Below are 6,215 nucleotides of genomic sequence, written 5' to 3'. Positions count from 1 at the left end.
ACTGTTTTCCAATGCAAACCTTCAGCTTGTTGAAGAATGGAAACTGGTTTTGCTTTTTACCATCCAAATGCGATGAACGGCCATGCCATCAATCGGCTCACTTTTCTTTTGACCAGTTAAGGCACCTCCCCACCAAATGCAGACAGGTTTTTTTTGTGGTATAAATCTGAAAGAATAAAAGCTATTTATTATGCACAACAGAATCATAAAAGGATTCTCAGTTATAAAATCACCATTTCAGGCAACAACAACAATAAAGAAAAACAGCAAACACCTACACACACACACACGGTGACACACACACAGTGACACACACTCACTAGCGCGCCTGTTTGCGGATGACACTGCAGTGTACAGGGTGGTGACTAGCGTAAATAACCAGGCCCAGCTACAACAAGACCTCCATCGCCTAGCCGAGTGGGAGAAGAACTGGGACATGCAGTTCCACCCTGCAAAGTGCAACACCCTGCCTGTTACGAGGAGCAGACGCCCACTACAGCCCTCTTACCAGCTCCACGGGCATACGCTGGAGACAGTGAAGGCGGTCAAGTACCTAGGTGTGACCATTCAGAGTGACCTGTGCTGGGACGACCACATCAACAACATCGTCAGCAAGGCAAACAAGACCCTGGGGTTCCTGCGGCGCAATCTGAAGATCTCATCAAGATCCGTGAAAGAGCAGGCGTACAAGGCCTTTGTCAGGCCTATCCTGGAGTACGCCTCGTCAGTATGGGACCCGCACACCCAGAAGAACATCGACAAGCTGGAGGCCGTCCAGAGACGAGCTGCCCGATTCGTCTGCAACCGCTACCACAACACGTCAAGTGTCAGCCGGATGCTGGACTCCCTTGGGTGGCAGTCTCTGGAGGAGCGCAGGAAGCTTGCCCGCCTATCGATGCTCTACAAGATCACGAACAGCATCGTCCACTGTCCGGGCATCAAGTCGAAGCTGGCCCCCTTACCACCACGCCAGCGAAGAGGCCATTGCCAGCAGTTCGGCCTCATCACCTGCCGCACTCAGTATCGGAGTGCCGCTTTTCTACCCAGCACAGTGAAGGACTGGAACTCTCTACCAGCAGCTGTCGTCGAGGCCCGCACTGTCGACACCTTTGTGTCGCGCGCCTCGCACTAAACCAGCAGCCACTGTGACTCATGTCCCCTCCCCCCCATACTCCCCAACCTGTGAATTTTAATGGACTTTGGATGCTGGAAACGCTACTTTATTGGACTTGCGCAACATCCCATCAAGTGCCGAAATAATCACTACTGTTGATTGTGGGCAGTAATGGAAAGACAAGACACACACACACACACACACACACACACACACACACACACACACACACACACACACACACATAAGAAACAAACACACTTTTTAGTCTCATGTATTCCAAGAGAGAAAAAAATATACATCTTGAAGTCTCAATAAGTCAATTAGCAAATCTATATCTTCCAAGTTCACTAAGGCAAGATACTCACTCAAAGTTTGTAAAACTCTTGAAACCAGTCCAGTAATTATGTCTTGCGCCTTCGGTCTTAGTATTGGACTGTCCAGTCTGGTTCGTTTCTGTTGGTGTATCACATAGTGCTCTTGCAACTGCCAGTTTTTCCATCTTCCCAACGCATTTGTTGACAACTTGCCGTTACGTCCAAGTTCGATAACTAGGAACGAAAATTCTGAGTGACCTCCCTTGATCGCCAAGGGACAGTACTCTCAGTCTCAACCTTTCACAGTGGAATCGAAATTAAAAAAAGTTTCTGTAACAGTTTTTAAAACGCCAGCAACTTCAAAGCCAGTGTGACTGCTGATACATGTATAAGATAACATGCTACACTTCAGCATATATCAGGACTAATACAGATCTTGTGACGCTGAGGCGAATGGCAAATGGAACTTTCAGCAGGAAGAAATTCAGGTAATGTTGAACTGTACTGTTGTAAATCATAGTTCACGATCCGTTGGCATTGTGATTGTTGACTTATTTTTCATACGAGTCACAAATATCAAAGCAATATCATGCATAACGATTGGAAAGGTGGATTTCTCTCTCTTTCTTTCCTGCCTTCTGTCTCTTTCTCAGTTTCAGTCTCTCTCTCTGTCTTTGTCTGTCTGTTACTCTCTCTCTCTCTCTCTCTCTCTCTCTCTCTCTCTCTCTCTCTCAATCTGAGACTTTCTCTCTCAATCTGATACTTTCCACACATGTGCACGCAGGGCACTTACTGTTCAATCTTACAGCTTCAGGTCAAATGCATAACTGTACAGTAAAGAAGAGATCTCAGGAGAGGCATGGGGAGTTATTTTCGAAAATGATCTATTCAAAGACACTTAAATTTTTAAAACAAGGTTTGATTGACAACTGCTCTCCCCCCCCCCCCCCCCCCCTTATTCCCACTCTCTATCTCTCTGTCTTCATTAACAAGTAAAGATTTGAGTGTGTTTAGGCTATTGTAATTAATGCAATTCACACATCAATGCTTTCAATTTTCATTGCAGGGTGGGAGGAATTACCATGAGGATGGAACAGAAAGCATTCACAGGGATGTAAACTACAAGGTACAACCCCGACATTCTGGCTGTTGAGGCCAAGTAAGTGTGTGTCACTGTGTGTGTATGTGTGTGTGTGTGTGTGTTTGCAGGTAAAATCCTTGTTTAACGCTAAGATGAATGTTCCAGCAGTCATATTATTATATTTATAACAAAAAATCATATAATTTGAGAGAAGGCAGTATTATTGTCAGGCCTCAGCCTAGGGTCATTGATACATGCTGATATTATATGACGCATTGTTCTAATCCTTGGCTGGTTGGCCATCACATCATTTCGGGATGTAGGAGGTCTTCTGACAGAACAATTTGTTGTAGCTGGGACATCTTTACCTATGCATATTTTTAGTCAAGGTCCAACTGACATTCTATTGTCTTAGTCTGGGGAAAATTTTGTTGGAAGGTGTTCTGTGTGAGTGTGTGTGTGGGGGTGGGGTGGGGGTGTGGGTGGACGGGTTGGTAGGGCTGTTAATGTTATCCGTGCCAGGCAGCATTGACATAGAGCATTTCATTCAAACACAGAATGATGCTATCAAAGTTAGCAAATTCACAGAAGTAAATTCAACAATATTGGCATAATGCAAAGACAATTTAAACCTTATTTACCTTCAGTTCTATGTTCAGCAAAGAACACCAACAAAGAAGACATACTGTAATTATAGTGTTTACACTGAAGTTCTGAAATAACACTGAATTCTTTGTTTTAATATTGTTGCATTCTTTGTCTTTGCAGGTGTCATAGCATGTGGAGCAGATCTTCAAAGTCGCCTATTGCAGACATGTCATCGTCTGCACTGGTTGTATCAACAACTTTTTCCATGGCTACTGCTGCAGATTTTACAAATATATTGTCTGCTGCAAATTCAACAACTTCTTTGTCTGTTGGTGCTGCAAACTTAACAACTTCTGTGTCTGCTTCTGTTTAAAATTCAACAATTCTTGTTGTCTGGAGCTGCTGCAAAGTGAATGACTTCTTTGTTTGCTGCTGCAGATTTAACAAGTATATCGTCTGCTGCAAATTCAACAACTTTTTTTGTCTGCCGCTGCTCCTGCTGCAAACTTAACAACTTCTGTATCTGCTCCTGCTTAAAACTCAACAATTCTTGTTGTCTGGAGCTGCTGCAAAGTGAATGACTTCTTTGTGTGCTGCTGCAAATTTAACAAATATATCGTCTGCTGTAAATTCAACAACTTCTTTGTCTGCTGCAGATACTACACATTCAACAACTTCTGTGTCTGCTCCTGCTTCAAATTCAACAATTCTTTTTATCTGCTGCTGCAAAGTGAGCGACTTCTTCCTCTGCTGGTGGTGTTGCAAATAACCTCATATTTCCTTGTCTCTTCTGGCATCAAGTCGGATGTATAATATATATCTGCAAAGACTTTTTTAAACCCAAAAGATGGAATAGAATTGGTAAATTTCTAGGTACAGAACCTAAAAGTGTGGTATATCCAAACTCACTTCTAGAAACTTTAAAACTGATTCAACTTTTGAAATTTGTATCATTGGGTTTTTTTTTTACATTGTGGAAATATCAGGGAATGATGAATAAATGTTTAGAACATATTATCAAAACATGTTTCTACTGGGTTTATTTATTTGTATTTTGTTTTGTTTTATGTTAGCATGTACGTACACTGTTTGGCTCAAAATATGAGACCTGGCCAGTACCATTCTTGCAATGAGACAGAGATAAAAAATAAAAAAAAATCAACAGCCTGCATGCTCTCCGGATTAAGTAATACAACAAGATCATATAGCGTTAGCTGCAAAGTTAACCGTTCTCACCAAAAACCTTTTTCAAAATTTGATTTGACTTTACATGTTGGTGTTTGCTTGTCTTTTTTTAACATGGTTTTAGCTACATATATAACACTACAACAACAGCAGACAGAAAAGACTATGGGAAATGCATCTTCAAATAAGAAAAAAAATTTAAAAAGCAAAATAAAAAATTAAATAAAATTATTTTCCTTATGATTTGTTTGATTATGTTTTTTGGGGGGTTCTTTTTAATGTTTGCACTCAACGTGAAAAATACGTTCAAACAGCCATTGTATTATACTTTTATTTTGGTCAAATTGATATTAGCGGTAAACGTTAAATTAACGTTAATTTAACGTTATATTATGGTTTTATTTTGGTTGAATTAACGTTAAATGTTAACGTTAATTTAACGTTTATCTTGATGAGCAAAATAACCTAAATCTAACGTTAATTTAAGGTTAGCCATAAAACATGAAATAAACGTTAGCCATAAAACATAAAACTAACGTTAATTTAACGTTACATTATGGTAGTTTTTTTTATTATTTTTTTTTACAAATACATTTTTTTGAAACGTTTGTTTTTGATATAATATGTCAAATTTTTTTTTTTTTTTTTTTTTTTTCAAATTTTTTTTTTTTCAAATTTTTTTTGTGTTGCTTGTTATTGTCAATGTTACCACCACAACAATAACAACATTTTTTTTTTTTGTTGTTTTTTTTGCTTTTGCTTTGATTTTGAACGGTTATGTGTCAACGTTTATTTAACGTTTTTTTAACGTTTCAGTGCAAACCGTTTTTTTTGTGTTTTCGGGCAAACGTTAAATTAACGTTTGAAATTGGTTTGATTTTGAACGGTTATGTGCCAACGTTAATTTAACGTTATTTTAACGTTTCAATGCAAACCGTTTTATATTGGTTTTCAGGCAAACGTTAAATTAACGTTTAAAAATGGTTTGATATTGAACGGTTATGTGTAAACGTTTATTTAACGTTATTTTAACGTTTCAATGCAAACCGTTTTATATTGGTTTTCAGGCAAACGTTAAATTAACGTTTAAAAATGGTTTGATATTGAACGGTTATGTGTAAACGTTTATTTAACGTTATTTTAACGTTTCAATGCAAACCGTTTTATATTGGTTTTCAGGCAAACGTTAAATTAACGTTTAAAAAAGGTTTGCCATGAAAACGGTTTGCTTGCTAACGTTAATTTAACGTTAATTTAACGTTTGCTTTAGAACCGTTTTTCTGCTAACGTTAATTTAACGTTAATTTAACGTTTAATGCTAACCGTAAACCAAAATCTAACCATGCAAACGTTAAATTAACGTTAAATTAACGTTAGCATGCTATCAGGGGCAGACTCAGTGTTGTGACTGTTGTTGTTGTTGTTGTTGATGTTGTTGTTGTTGTCGTACATGTTGATGTTCATTTTTCTAGTTATCGCTCTCTTTTGCTCCATTCATTCGAGTATCATCATCATCACCATCACTGATTATCATAATCATCATTATCATTATTTTCATCATCATTATCATCATCCTCGCTAGATCTTCCAAAATGCATCATAACTCCCTTATTTTTTTATTTCTGTGACTTAAAACTCGGTGTAAAGGCAGATGATGTCCTGAAGATACTAGATATATAAGAATATTAAACAACCGTACTTTAATTTATGGTCGTGCTGCGCTTCTAAAAACAATGCGAACATGGTCGGACGCAGATATCCGATGCTTGCACTTGTGCTCGCTAGCTCTTCGAAAATGCATCTTAACTTCCTTATTTTTTTATTTCTGTGACTTAAAACTCGGTACAAAGTATGGTAATGTTGTGAAGATTCTAGATATATAAAATTATTACATGAACATTCTTTATTTTGAGGTTGAGCCTGCGTTCTT

General features: G+C 38.5%; 2 long non-coding RNA genes across 2 annotated transcripts in view; one reads left to right on the top strand and one right to left on the bottom strand.

The window, feature by feature from the left end:
• LOC138959212 (uncharacterized) overlaps positions 1–1,721 on the bottom strand; it is a 6,867-nt gene extending 5,146 nt beyond the window's left edge. The window contains exons 1-2 of the long non-coding RNA XR_011453659.1: positions 1,483–1,721; positions 3–166 (exon numbers count right to left, since the gene is read on the bottom strand). This is a non-coding gene — a long non-coding RNA (uncharacterized lncRNA). The remainder of the gene's footprint in view (positions 1–2; positions 167–1,482) is intronic.
• Positions 1,722–1,779: 58 nt separating this feature from the next.
• Positions 1,780–4,115, top strand: LOC138959211 (uncharacterized). The gene is made up of 3 exons (XR_011453658.1): positions 1,780–1,919; positions 2,498–2,590; positions 3,281–4,115. It is a non-coding gene; the product is annotated as an uncharacterized lncRNA (long non-coding RNA).
• The last annotated feature ends 2,100 nt before the right edge of the window (positions 4,116–6,215 follow it).

Source organism: Littorina saxatilis, linkage group LG2 (genome assembly GCF_037325665.1).
Source record: "Littorina saxatilis isolate snail1 linkage group LG2, US_GU_Lsax_2.0, whole genome shotgun sequence".
Taxonomy (NCBI): Eukaryota; Metazoa; Mollusca; class Gastropoda; order Littorinimorpha; family Littorinidae; genus Littorina; species Littorina saxatilis.
This window is presented reverse-complemented; position numbering and strand designations above follow the sequence as displayed.